We start from the raw sequence: 14952 nt of genomic DNA, 5'->3' as shown, positions 1-14952 counted from the left end.
TGCCTGTGGCTCAGGGTGACTAAAGTAGGGAAAATCCTGTTATAAATCCTGTGTTTTAGGGTAGCACTGATAAGAACCTGCAGTTTTGTTTAAAATACTGTGTTTTAGGTGGTATATAGCCTATATTTCTGGTGCCTGTGGCTCAGGGTGACTAAAGTAGGGAAAATCCTGTTATAAATCCTGTGTTTTAGGGTAGCACTGATAGAACCTGCATTTTTGTTTAAAATACTGTGTTTTAGGTGGTATAGAGCCTATATTTCTGACTCACTAGTTTTTAGCCATTGTGTCTGATTAGGTGGGGAAGGAAGGGGCTCTGTTTTACTTCTAAGGTTAATTGCATTATCTTTGGGACATTGCTGTGAACAAGGCTGCCCTGTAAACATCTAAAAGCTAAGTTATTCAGCATTTCATATTCTGCTCTTTTGACTGGTTTTCAGCATTATATCTGCTTAATTTCTCTTCTCCTCCCTGTTTCTTACTAAAAAAAATAAAAAAAGCACAAAAAAATCCTTCTCTTTCCTCTGTTAAATCTTATTTCCTCTTCCTGCATTTTTGTTTAAAATACTGTGTTTTAGGTGGTATAGAGCCTATATTTCTGGTGCCTGTGGCTCAGGGTGACTAAAGTAGGGAAAATCCTGTTATAAATCCTGTGTTTTAGGGTAGCACTGATAGAACCTGCAGTTTTGTTTAAAATACTGTGTTTTAGGTGGTATAGAGCCTATATTTCTGGTGTCTGTGGCTCAGGGTGACTAAAGTAGGGAAAATCTGTTATAAATCCTGTGTTTTAGAGTAGCACTGATAGAACCTGCAGTTTTGTTTAAAATACTGTGTTTTAGGTGGTATAGAGCCTATATTTCTGGTGCCTGTGGCTCAGGGTGACTAAAGTAGGGAAAATCCTGTTATAAATCCTGTGTTTTAGGGTAGCACTGATAGAACCTGCAGTTTTGTTTAAAATACTGTGTTTTAGGTGGTATAAAGCCTATATTTCTGGTGCCTGTGGCTCAGGGTGACTAAAGTAGGGAAAATCCTGTTATAAATCCTGTGTTTTAGGGTAGCACTGATAGAACCTGCAGTTTTGTTTAAAATACTGTGTTTTAGGTAGTATAGAGCCTATATTTCTGCCTTACTAGTAGTCTTACTTATAGTCCCACCAACCCCAGGAACCACTATTCATATATAGAGACCCATATAATCAGGACTACTCAAATCAAGTCACTTCGCAACCAATCAAGATGACCTTTATTCTATGCAATCACTGTGGTGCTTTAATTCCAATTATTTGGAGGCTTAAGGCTTGCCCCATCTGTCTTCAACTTGCCAGTATTAAGGAGGAGCTCTGCAAACTTAAACAGGAATTGAATACAATTAAAGCAGCTTCCATCACTCCACAAAATCATACCAACTTACCACCTCTACCTCAAAGAATAAAACAGCCCAGGAATAAATGGGTCACAGTAGGCTCAGGAAGACTGCGACATGTAACACAGAAACATCCACCTTCACTAATATTACCTCTACAGAATTCCTTCGCTCCACTAGTGCACTGTGATACTCAGGAAAACAGAAGGGAGGTGGGACTGGAACCAATGAAGGTAACTCAAGAGAACAAGCGCACCCTAAGTACAAATAAAAAAGCCAAAAACAGAAAACTATTACTGTTGGGGAATTCCATCATCAGAGGCATTAACCTTGGAACACAGGGCGAGGAGACCAAAATAGTGAAATGTCTTCCAGGATCCTCAGCTACCAGGAGTTCCAGGCAAATACTGACTATAATTAAGGAAGAAACTAAGGATTTTAACACTGATGTTGTTATCCATCTGGGAACAAATGACCTGGCCAACAACTCCACATTGCAGCACAGAAAGCTTTTCAGGAGCTTGGTGAGGGCGTGAAACCTTTTGTAAAGACTTTAGCTTTTTCTGAGATACTGCCTGCATATGGAAAAGGAGAGCAAAGAGTGAAAAACATAGAGGACTTTAATAGATGGCTCAGAGCCTGGTGTCATCAAGAAGGCTTCAGGTACATAGGAGGATGGGGAAATACATGGAAGGACAAGAAAGCACAGTTACTTACCGTAACAGGTGTTATCCAGGGACAGCAGGCAGATATTCTTGACTGATGGGTGACGGCACCGACGGAGCTCCGGTACGGACAATTTTAGAGTGATTGCACTCTAAGAACTTTAGAAAGTTCTAGCTCGGCCGCACCGCGCACGCGCGAGTGCCTTCCCGCCCGACATAGGCGCGCGGTCCCTCAGTTAGTGTAAGCCAGCTAAGAAGCCAACCCGGGGAGGTGGGTGGGACGCAAGAATATCTGCCTGCTGTCCCTGGATAACACCTGTTACGGTAAGTAACTGTGCTTTATCCCAGGACAAGCAGGCAGCATATTCTTGACTGATGGGTGACCTCCAAGCTAACAAAAAGAGGGATGGAGGGAAGGTTGGCCATTATGAAAACAAATTTTGCAAAACAGATTGGCCGAAGTGTCCATCCCGTCTGGAGAATGCATCCAGACAATAATGAGATGTAAAAGTGTGAACTGAGGACCAAGTAGCAGCTTTGCAGATTTCCTCAATAGGAGTGGAACGGAGGAAAGCTACAGATGCTGCCATAGCTCTGACTCTATGGGCCGTGACAGAACCTTCCAGTGTCAGTCCGGTCTGAGCATAACAGAATGAAATGCACGCTGCCAGCCAATTAGACAACGTACGTTTAGAAACAGGACGTCCCAATTTATTCGGATCAAAGGACAGAAAAAGTTGAGGAACTGATCTGTGGGGTTTCGTACGCTCTAGATAGTAAGCTAGAGCCCGTTTACAATCCAAAGTATGCAGAGCTTGTTCCCCAGAATGAGAATGAGGTTTTGGAAAGAAAACCGGTAGAACAATGGATTGGTTGAGATGGAATTCAGAGACAACCTTAGGGAGAAACTTTGGATGTGTACGCAAAACCACCTTGTCATGGTGAAAAACCGTAAAAGGTGGATCTGCGACAAGTGCATGAAGCTCACTGACCCTCCTGGCAGAGGTAAGAGCAATAAGGAAAAGCACTTTCCAAGTGAGAAACTTGAAAGGAGATGTAGCCAATGGTTCAAATGGAGGCTTCATCAAGGCGGAAAGAACCACATTGAGATCCCAGAGAACAGGAGGGGCTTTAAGAGGTGGTTTCACATTGAAAAGTCCACGCATGAACCTGGATACCAGGGGATGAGCTGAAAGAAGTTTTCCATGGACTGGCTCATGAAAAGCTGCAATGGCACTGAGGTGGACTCTGATGGAAGAGGACTTAAGGCCAGAGTCAGACAAAGAAAGTAAATAATCCAACAACGTCTCCACTGCCAGGGAAGTGGGATCAAGATGATGAAGAAGACACCAGGAAGAAAATCTCGTCCACTTTTGATGGTAACATTGCAGAGTGGCTGGTTTCCTGGAGGCATCCAGAATGGAACGAACGGGCTGCGACAAAAGAGTATCAGTCGAAGTCAGCCCGAGAGATACCAAGCTGTCAGGTGTAGAGACTGGAGGTTGGGATGTAGAAGGGTTTCCTGCTGTTGCGTAAGCAGAGATGGAAACAGAGGAAGAAGAAAAGGTTCCCTGGAACTGAGTTGAAGTAGAAGGGAGAACCAATGTTGCCTGGGCCACCTCGGAGCAATTAGAATCATGGTGGCTCTTTCCCTCTTGAGCTTGAACAAGGTTCTCAACATGAGAGGCAGAGGAGGGAAGGCGTACAGGAACAGATTCGACCAGTCGAGGAGAAAAGCATCTGCTGCTAGACGGTGCGGAGAGTAAAGTCTGGAGCAGAATAGGGGCAGCTGATGATTGTGAGGAGCTGCAAAGAGGTCTATCTGAGGAGTGCCCCATTGAGTGAAGATAGACTGCAGAGTTACAGGATCGAGTGTCCACTCGTGAGGTTGGAGAATTCTGCTGAGTTTGTCCGCTAAAGAATTCTGTGCCCCCTGAATGTATATAGCTTTCCGGAAGAGATGGTGATCTATGGCCCAAGTCCAGATCTTCTGGGCTTCCTGGCATAAAAGGCGAGAGCCTGTCCCACCCTGTTTGTTGATGTAGTACATCGCAACCTGATTGTCTGTGCACAACAGAAGGACCTGAGGAAAGAGAAGATGTTGGAAGGCCTTGAGGGCATAAAACATCGCTCTGAGTTCCAGGAAATTGATTTGATGCTTCTTTTCCTGGGCTGTCCAAAAACCTTGAGTCTGGAACTCGTTCAAGTGAGCTCCCCATGCATACAGAGAGGCGTCGGTGGTGATGACTAGTTGATGAGGAGGCTGATGGAACAGAAGACCTCTGGATAGATTTGAGGATACCAACCACCATTGAAGAGACTGACGCAGAGATAATGTCACAGATATGTGTCGTGAGCAAGGATCCGACGCTTGGGACCACTGAGTAGCAAGGGTCCATTGAGGAGTGCGCAGGTGAAGACGTGCGTGAGGTGTGACATGAACTGTGGATGCCATGTGCCCCAAGAGTACCATCATCTGTCTGGCTGAGATGGAAGGTAGTGAAAGCACCTGCTGACATAGAGACTGAAGGGTCTGAAGACGATTGGATGGTAGGAAAGCTCTCATTTGGAGTGTATCTAGGATCGCTCCAATGAATTGAAGTCTTTGAGTGGGGATGATATGAGATTTGGGTAGATTGATCTCGAACCCCAGAATTTGTAGAAACTGGATGGTTTGGTTGGTGGCCAGGAGAACTGCTTGAGCGGATGTGGCTTTGATCAACCAGTCGTCCAGGTAAGGGAATACATGAAGGTAGTGAGAGCGTAGAAATGCCGCTACCACAATGAGACATTTGGTGAATACCCTTGGAGATGAGGCTAGACCGAAGGGCAGTACCTTGTATTGGTAATGACAATGATTGATCATGAATCGGAGATATGGTCTTGAGGTTACATTGATCGGTATGTGAGTGTAAGCCTCTTTGAGATCGAGGGAGCATAGCCAGTCGTTTTGATTTAGAAGGGGATAAAGGATGGCTAAAGAAAGCATCTTGAATTTTTCTTTTACCAGATGTTTGTTGAGATCGCGAAGATCTAGGATGGGTCTGAGATCTCCTGTTTTTTTGGGGACTAGAAAATAACGGGAGTAGAATCCCTGCCCCTTTTGATCTAGAGGAACTTCTTCTATAGCGTTCAGAAGGAGGAGGGATTGGACCTCCTGAATAAGGAGGGCCGATTGAGGACTGTTCAAAGCAGACTCTTTTGGCAGGCTTTGAGGTGGAAGAGTCTGAAAGTTGAGAGAGTAGCCGTGGCAGATGATGTTGAGGACCCATTGGTCCGACGTGATTACTTCCCACCGGCTGAGGAACAGAGAAAGTCGACCTCCTATAGGCTGAGGCAGGAGAGCAGGAATAGGGATACTGGCTATACTGTGGAGAATGAAGTCAAAAGGGCTGTGACTTCTGCTGAGGAGGTTGTTTCACAGATTGTTGTTGCTGCTGCTGTCTGGGAGGCTGACGTTGTTGTTGCCTCTGACGCCTGGGTTGCTGAGCAGTGGTAGTTAATGGACGAGCTGTGAAGCGGCGTTGATAGGCCGACTGCTGTCTATATGGTTTTGGTGGAGGAGGCTTCTTTTTATTTTTAAGCAGAGTATCCCAGCGCGTCTCATGAGCCGAGAGCTTTTGTGTGGTTGAGTCCATGGAATCCCCAAAGAGCTCATCCCCTAGGCACGGGGCGTTGGCTAACCGATCTTGATGGTTAACATCAAGCTCGGATACCCGAAGCCAGGCCAAACGGCGCATAGCCACCGACATTGCTGTCGCTCTGGATGTAAGTTCAAAGGTGTCATATATGGATCTAACCATAAACTTACGCAATTGGAAAAGAGACGACAAGCAGGTGTGAAAAGAGGAATGCTTTCGTGAAGGAAGATATTTTTCGAAAGAAGCCATGGTGGTAAGGAGATGCTTTAAATAAAAAGAGAAATGAAAAGCATAATTACTAGCCCTATTTGCTAACATAGCATTTTGGTAGAGCCTCTTACCAAATTTATCCATGGCCCTTCCTTCTCTGCCAGGAGGGACAGATGCATATACACTGGCTCCTGAAGTCTTTTTAAGGGTGGATTCGACAAATAATGACTCGTGTGGAAGTTGAGGTTTGTCGAACCCAGGAATGGGAATTACTTTATATAGAGAATCCAGTTTACGTGGGGCCCCTGGGACAGTTAAAGGAGTCTCTAAATTCTTATAGAAAGTTTCCCTCAAGATGTCATGAAGGGGAAGTTTCAAAAATTCCTTTGGAGGCTGATCAAAATCAAGGGCATCCAAAAAAGCTTTAGACTTTTTGGATTCAGCCTCCAAAGGAATGGACAAGGATTCACACATCTCTTTCAAAAAACAGGAGAAAGAGGAAGTGACCTGTTTGGAGGATGGGTCAGGGACAGCCGAATCCTCCTCCTCTGAGGAACATTCGCCTTCAGAAAGAAAGGGTTCCTCTGAGTCCCCCCACAGATCAGGATCCCTGACATGGGAAGCATGGTCCTGAGACTCCGGTGTCGACGTTTGAATGTGTCGGGTTTTGCGCACCGACTTACCCGACCTCATCGATACCGAGTCAGGAGATGTTATCGGTCGCACCGGTGCCGAAGTCTGTACCGATTGATGGTGAGCTCTCGGCTCCGGTGCAAGAACTGGCATCGATACCGATGAGGTTAGGTGAAGCGGTACCGAAACAGTGGAAGCGGGTAATACGGGTTCCACAATCGGTATCGATACGGGTTGTTCCACAACCGGTACCGATAGCTCGGTGCGGGCCGGCACCGGAAGGTTCGGTGTCATGATAGCAGGAAGGAGTCTTTTTAATTGCTCCTTAAGCTGCACCTGAAGGATGGCCGTAATGCGGTCATCGAGGGATGGCACCGGTACCGCTTTTTTCTTCTGCGGTACCTGCGGTGCCGCTCGACGCCCCGGAGATGAGGAGCCCGATGTCGAGGGACTCACCTCTATAGGGGCGGAGCGCTTCCGCTGGCGTCTTACAGGCGGCAGGATTGGACTCACTGCACTCGAGGCCGGAAGACGTTCCAGCGGGGAAGGCTTCTTAGCCGGCTTACCTGACTGTTGAGATGCCGGTGTGGAATCACGCGGCGTCGAAGACGAGGGTGCCGACTGAATCGGTGCCGAAGCCGGAGTCGAAGGAACGGGGTCGGACATCTCGGTACCGAACAGTAATCGCTGCTGTATCTGGCGATTTTTTAATGTCCGTTTTTTTAGAGTAGCACAGCGGGTGCAAGTAGAGGCCTGATGCTCAGGACCCAAACACTGTAAACACCAGTTGTGTGGGTCCGTGAGAGATATAGGCCTAGCACACCGCTGGCACTTTTTAAAACCCGGTTGAGGGGGCATGAAAGGAAAAACGGCTTCCGCCAAATCGAAGGCCGAGGCTTCGATGGTGGCAGAAGGCCCCGCCGGGGAAAATCAAATTAAGAAAAGGAAAAAATATTTTTTTTTTTTTTTTTTTTTTTACAAAAGAAAAAAAGAAACGAAATAAGGCCAAAAGCCAAAAAGTTTACGCGAGCGGGAAGGCAATAGAAAAAAAGTTTCAACAGCCGTTGAAAAAAACGCGTCTTCTTAGCTCCGCGGAAACTAAGAAACTGAGGGACCGCGCGCCTCTGTCGGGCGGGAAGGCACTCGCGCGTGCGCGGTGCGGCCGAGCTAGAACTTTCTAAAGTTCTTAGAGTGCAATCACTCTAAAATTGTCCGTACCGGGGCTCCGTCGGTGCCGTCACCCATCAGTCAAGAATATGCTGCCTGCTTGTCCTGGGATAAGCTATATTGCACTGATGGGCTACATATTACTACAGCAGGAAAAAGAAACCTTGCAGAGAAATTTAGACAATATTTTTCTAGGCATTTAAACTAGAAGGTGGGGGTGGTGTATGTACAAAGGACAATTATAGAGACCACCTCCGGCAAAAGAAAAGATGTGATAGTAGTAAAGGCTGCAACATAAGCAATATCAGCAACTCATTTCTTAGTAGTGCAACGGAAAGTGAAACGACACAAAAATCCATACAAAAAAGGAGATTATCGCTGAAAAATAGCTGGAAAGCGATGACCACAAATGCTCGCAATCTAAGCAACAAAGTTCATGATCTGCAAGCCCTGATATTAGAGGCAGATCTAGATATTGTTGCTATCACAGAGACATGGTTCAGTGAATCACATGGATGGGATGCAAACATACCGGGATATAATCTTTTTAGGAAGGACAGAGATGATCATAAAGGTGGAGGAGTAGCTCTCTATGTAAAGATCAATATCCAAGCGACCGAAATGCAAGGGACCTGGGGAGAGGAAGAAGCGATATGGATTGCTCTGAAAAGAGAAGATGGAACTTCTATCTACGTGGGTGTATTCTACAGACCTCCGACTCAATCGCAGCAAATTGATAAGGATCTGATTGTGGATATCCAAAAGTTTGGAAGGAAAGAGGAGGTTCTGCTGTTGGGAGATTTCAACCTGCCGGATGCGGACTGGAATGTTCCGTTTGCGGAATCGGAAAGAAGTAGGGAGATTGTGGATGCCTTTCAAGAGGTTCCGCTCAGACAAATGGTGATGGAACCCACAAGGGAAAAAGCGATATTGGATCTGGTCCTCACAAATGGAGAGAGTATTTCTAATGTTCGAGTGGGTGCTCACCTGGGTAGTAGCGATCATCAAACGGTTTGGTTTGATATAACGGCTAAAGTGGAGAGCGGCCGCACGATACTTAAAGTCCTAGATTTCAAACGTACGGACTTTAATGCAATGGGAAAGTACATGAAGAAAGAGCTGTTAGGATGGGAGGACATAAGAGAAGTGGAAAGACAGTGGTCTAAGCTGAAAGGAGCGATAAAAATGGCTACGGACCTTTATGTGAAGAAAATCAATAAAAACAAGAGAAAAAGGAAGCCGATATGGTTCTCCAACCTAGTGGCTGAGAAAATAAAGGCGAAAGAGTTGGCGTTCATGAAATATAAAAAAACCCAAGAAAAGGAGAGCAGAAAGGACTACAGGGTGAAACTGAAAGAAGCCAAGAGAGAGATACGTTTGGCGAAGGCACAGGCGGAAGAACAAATGGCTAAAAATGTAAAAAAGGGAGATAAAAATTTTTTCAGATATATTAGTGAAAGGAGGAAGATAAAAAATGGAATTGCTAGGCTAAAAGATGCTGGGAACAAATATGTGGAGAGTGATGAGGAGAAAGCAAATGTGCTAAACAAATACTTCTGTTCTGTGTTCACAGAAGAAAATCCTGGAGAAGGACCGAGATTGTCTGGCAAAGTTACACGAGAAAATGGAGTAGATTCTGCGCCGTTCACGGAGGAGGGTGTTTATGAGCAACTTGAAAAACTGAAGGTGTACAAAGCGATGGGACCAGACGGGATCCATCCCAGGATACTAAGGGAGCTCAGAGAGGTTCTGGTGAGTCCTATTAAAGACTTGTTCAACAAATCTCTGGAGACGGGAGTGATTCCTGGGGATTGGAGGAGAGCGGATGTGGTCCCTATTCATAAAAGTGGTCACAGGGATAAAGCAGGAAACTACAGGCCGGTGAGCCTCACTTCAGTTGTTGGAAAAATAATGGAAGTGTTGCTGAAAGAAAGGATAGTGTATTTCCTTGAATCTAATGGGTTACAGGATCCAAGGCAACATGGCTTTACAAAAGGTAAATCGTGCCAAACGAACCTGATTGAATTTTTTGATTGGGTAACCAGAGAGCTGGATCGAGGACATATGCTAGATGTAATTTACTTGGATTTCAGCAAAGCCTTTGATACAGTTCCTCATAGGAGGCTGTTGAACAAACTTGAAGGGCTGAAGTTAGGACCCAAAGTGGTGAACTGGGTCAGAAACTGGCTGTCGGACAGACGCCATAGGGTGGTGGTTAATGGAAGTCGCTCGAAGGAAGGAAAGGTGACTAGTGGAGTCCCTCAGGGTTCGGTGCTGGGGCCAATCCTGTTCAATATGTATGTAAGTGACATTGCTGAAGGGTTAGAAGGAAAAGTGTGCCTTTTTGCAGATGATACCAAGATTTGTAACAGAGTAGACACCGAAGAGGGAGTGGAGAATATGAAAAAGGATCTTCAAAAGTTAGAGGAATGGTCTAATGCCTGGCAACTAAAATTCAATGCAAAGAAATGCAGAGTAATGCATTTGGGGATTAATAATAGGAAGGAACCGTATATGCTGGGAGGAGAGAAGCTGATATGCACGGACGGGGAGAGGGACCTTGGGGTGATAGTGTCCGAAGATCTAAAGGCGAAAAAACAGTGTGACAAGGCAGTGGCTGCTGCCAGAAGGATTCTGGGCTGTATAAAGAGAGGCATAGTCAGTAGAAGGAAGAAGGTGTTGATGCCCCTGTACAGGTCATTGGTGAGGCCCCACTTGGAGTATTGTGTTCAGTTTTGGAGACCGTATCTGGCGAAAGACGTAAGAAGACTTGAGGCGGTCCAGAGGAGGGCGACGAAAAAGATAGGAGGCTTGCGCCAGAAGACGTATGAGGAGAGACTGGAAGCCCTGAATATGTATACCCTAGAGGAAAGGAGAGACAGGGGAGATATGATTCAGACGTTCAAATTCTTAAAGGGTATTAACGTAGAACAAAATCTTTTCCAGAGAAAGGAAAATGGTAAAACCAGAGGACATAATTTGAGGTTGAGGGGTGGTAGATTCAGGGGCAATGTTAGGAAATTCTACTTTACGGAGAGGGTAGTGGATGCCTGGAATGCGCTCCCGAGAGAGGTGGTGGAGAGTAAAACTGTGACTGAGTTCAAAGAAGCGTGGGATGAACACAGAAGATTTAGAATCAGAAAATAATATTAAATATTGAACTAAGGCCAGTTACTGGGCAGACTTGCACGGTCTGTGTCTGTGTATGGCCGTTTGGTAGAGGATGGGCAGGGGAGGGCTTCAATGGCTGGGAGGGTGTAGATGGGCTGGAGTAAGTCTTAACAGAGATTTCGTCAGGTGGAACCCAAGCATAGTACCGGGTAAAGCTTTGGATTCTTGCCCAGAAATAGCTAAGAAAAAAAAAAAAAAAATTTTTTTAAATTGAATCAGGTTGGGCAGACTGGATGGACCATTCGGGTCTTTATCTGCCGTCATCTACTATGTTATGTTACTATGTTACTATGATCATGCCTCTGAGGTTATTGAGAAGTACCATGAGCCTGGCAAAACTAAAATGGCTGGAGTGAAGCTGGCATCTAAATGGAGAATAAATTTTGGAGAACTGCTTGGCTGAACCAACTAATCCATCTGGAACGATTCTCCAAAATGTATGAATGCAAATGTATGAACTGAGGACCAGGTGGCTTCTTTTACAGATATCCTCAATGGGCGAGGAATGTAGATGAGCTACTGCAGTCACTGTTGCTCAAACTTTATGTGCACCGACATGGCCTTCAAGTGTCAGCCCAGTCCGAGCATAGCAAAAAGAGATAGTCCTTCTTTTTTAAAAAAATGATGAAAATATATCTCTAGTGAATCAAATTTGGATAAAGTTTGATAAAGTAAACTGGAGTGATTTTCAAATTAAGTATAATAGATATGTTAAGGCTTGTTGTCATTTAGGGCTCCTTTTATCAAGCCGCGCTAGCGATTTAACAGGCGTAATAGCGTGCGCTAAAATGCCGGCCGCACTAGCTGCTACCGCCTCCTCTTGGGCAGGCGTTAGTTTTTGGCCAGCGCAGGGGTATGATGAAAAGTCGCGCGCATTAACCCCGCTAGCGCGGCTTGATAAGAGGAGCCCTTAGATTACTGTCCAGTATATATCTTTTAAGAGAAGCCCCATTTAAATTTTAAACTTTCTTATTCAGATGGATTAATGATGGATTACAAACATGAATTTTTCCTAATGTTTTAAGAGAGATTGTTTTAACTCTAATGTTAAAGAATACTCAGGATTAGTTTTCAAATTATAGACCAGTTACATCCATTCCTTTCTTGATAAAAATCATGGAGGGTCTGGTAAACAAACAGCTGATAAAGTATTTGGATAAATTTGATATTTTACATTCCTCTCAATCAGGATTTAGAGTAGGATACAGTACTGAAACAGTGTCAGAGACATTGATGGATGGAATGAAATCCAGAATTTCTTAGAGTAATAGAATGTTGATTATGCAGTTTGATCTTACACATATAAGGTTAAAATGCATTCTATAGTCTTAGATAGCTGGAGTTCCAACACTCTTTAATGCAGTGCTCTTCAATCTTTTGACACCTATGGACTGGCGGAAATAAAATAATTATTTTGTGGACCAGCACCAGTCCGTGGACTGGCAGTTGAAGAACACTGGGCTAACTCGTGGGCCAGACCCTGCCCATTTCCACCCAATCTCTGCCCCAGACCCCACCCCCATAATAGTACTAATTGTAACACCATTTTTTCCATTCATTTTTCATATATACACACACAATATAATCATATTAACAACACTTAATGGTTAACCACAAAATTAAACTCCTTAAAGCATACTGTATGCTTCTTAATATTCATTCCTACCAGAAAAGAGATAACCCCATGCAAATACGGGACCAAAAACTAAAAGTACTAATATATACAAACAAACCCTAAGATGCAAGACTCTACATGCAGTACAACCCCAGAGGAAAAGAAACAAATGCATTTCTTCCTGAACAGACAGCAGATGTAAATCAATCACTAAATTACAAAAATAAAATCATTTCCCCTACCGTTGTTGTCTCCCTCCGTGCTGTGCCTTGCCTTCTGGCCTGCTCCCGCCTGGCCTTTTTATGCTGCCCCCAGGTGTTATCTTTGGGCCAGCTCCCTCTTCCTCAGTGCTGCAGTGCACAAAGCCTTGGGCAGCAGCTCCTTGCATGTCCCGCACCTCATCTGGAAGCCTTCGTTGTGACATCATAGAGAAGGCTTCCGGTTCAGGCACAGGATGCGCATAGAAGCCTCTGCCCACGACTTTGTGCACTACAGCACTGAGGAAGAGGGAGCTGGCCTGAAGACAACGCTGCATCGATCGCACCATAGACTGGTGACTGAAGAGCACTATCTGGGGCCCGATGCACATGCCGGACCGGCAGGAAATTTCTGCCGACCGGCACCGGTCCATGGACCAGTGGTTGAAGAACACTGTTTTAATGTATTTATACATTTATTAGCTTTTATGTTAGAAAAAGAAAGTTTTTGTACATTCATATATGCGGATGATGTCACTGTTATGTGACCTATTCCTATAATTGTGGAATTGGCATTGGGTGACGTGGTTAATTGTATAAATGTAATACTGTTGAATGGCCCAATTTCATGTGAAATTAAATAACAAAAAGACAAAACTTCTATAATTGATCACCCTAATATATCTCACTATTATAGATCACTAACTTTAAATAGTGCTGAATATGAAATATCATCAGTAATTAGGATCTTAGGTGTCCACCTTGATGGAAATTTATCCTTAGAATTTAATATAAATTTAGTAATAAAGAAGTCTTTTGGTCTATTTTGGAAATTAAGGAGAATAAGAAATTTCTTTGGAGAACACCATTTTAGATTGCTGGTTCAATCATTATTCTTGTCATTGATTGATTACTGTAATATTATTAATCTGAATTGCTCAAAATCCTTACAATGTAGATTGCAAACATTACAAGATATGGTGATTCGATTGATTTTTGGATTGAAAAAGAGTGATAGAATCTCACCATATCAGATGAAATTACATTGGCTTCCTGTAGGAACTATGATATGGTTTAATTTTTTTGTTTTTGTTTAAAATTATGAAAAGGCGTCAAGTTATATGAATTTGTTAATTTGTCAAAGAAATATAAAGACATACAATCTAAGAATGATATCCTCATTTAAATATCTGGAAGTGAGGAAAAAATATGTTAGAATGTGTACATCAACCTTTGCCTATCAGGCTGCTAAATCTTGGAAAAACTAGATCAAGTTACTTCTCAGACTAATTATAAGAGTTTCAGAAAATTTTTAAAAACATTGAGGAGCATAATCAATAGAACGTGCATGTGCACATGTACATCGGCAGTGTTAGATATCCTCAAGAAACACGCGATAATCAAAAGATGTCTAACTCATTCAATTCTATGAACAATAGACGTACTGTGTACAGACAGAATGTAAAGATGACTAAGAACTGAACACGACCCAAAAGATGTCCAAAGTTGGTCAAGTTCAATTGATTATATGATCTCTTAGACCAGTGTATCACAAACTGTGTGTGCCACGACACACTGGCGAAGAGAGTCGTCCATGCAGGCTGCCTGCCTACAGGATGTGCCTCTCGCCACGGAAATCAGCTAACATAGACGACTCTTCTCCTGGCTGGCACCTCTCTTTTCCCTGCATCTCCCAGATCACTGTAACGGCGGGGTCGCGGCAAGACAGGCCTCCGCACAAGCGCTGACGTTGATGCAATGATGTCACGCATGTGCATGACATCATCACATCAATTTCTGGGTGCCTTCCGGCCAGGGCACTGCATTTAGTGTGCCACTGGGCGGAATAGTTTGCAGGACACTGCCCTAGATGTATATGCTTGGCCATCCTGGCACATGTTATAATGATGTCAAAACGTTGTCACACGGTCCTCACCAGCGTCCTACATGCCCATATAAAAACCTGCACATGGCATGCTGATTTTTTTTGTTGGTATAGTAGAGCGGAGTGTGGAGGTTGGAGGTGCTAGGTAGTAGCATTCAAAAAATCAATTTCTGAGAGAAATTGTGAGTGTCAGTGTGAGAGATTGGGAAAGTGAGAGACATGCAGTGAGAAAGGGTGTGATAGGAAGGGTGTGTGACCACCAGTGAGTCTGTGAGAAAATGTGTGAATGAAAGTGGGTGTGATGGTGAAAAGAAGGGACCCAATTACTCCCTAGGGGTGACTGAGTCACTAGTGGAGCTCTGCCTCTGCTATGAGGCTCAGGTCTTTGGCCACAATGATCGCAGAGCAC

General features: G+C 44.2%; 1 protein-coding gene across 7 annotated transcripts in view; it reads right to left on the bottom strand.

Moving 5' to 3' along the window:
- The window catches only part of BHMG1 (basic helix-loop-helix and HMG-box containing 1), a 484779-nt gene that overhangs the window by 106566 nt on the left and 363261 nt on the right, over positions 1-14952 (bottom strand). The gene's annotated exons all lie outside the window — the stretch shown is intronic.

The sequence above is a fragment of the Geotrypetes seraphini genome, chromosome 8, assembly GCF_902459505.1.
Source record: "Geotrypetes seraphini chromosome 8, aGeoSer1.1, whole genome shotgun sequence".
Classification (NCBI taxonomy): domain Eukaryota; kingdom Metazoa; phylum Chordata; class Amphibia; order Gymnophiona; family Dermophiidae; genus Geotrypetes; species Geotrypetes seraphini.
Note: the sequence above shows the minus strand (reverse complement) of the source record. Positions and strands in the feature narration are given on the sequence as shown.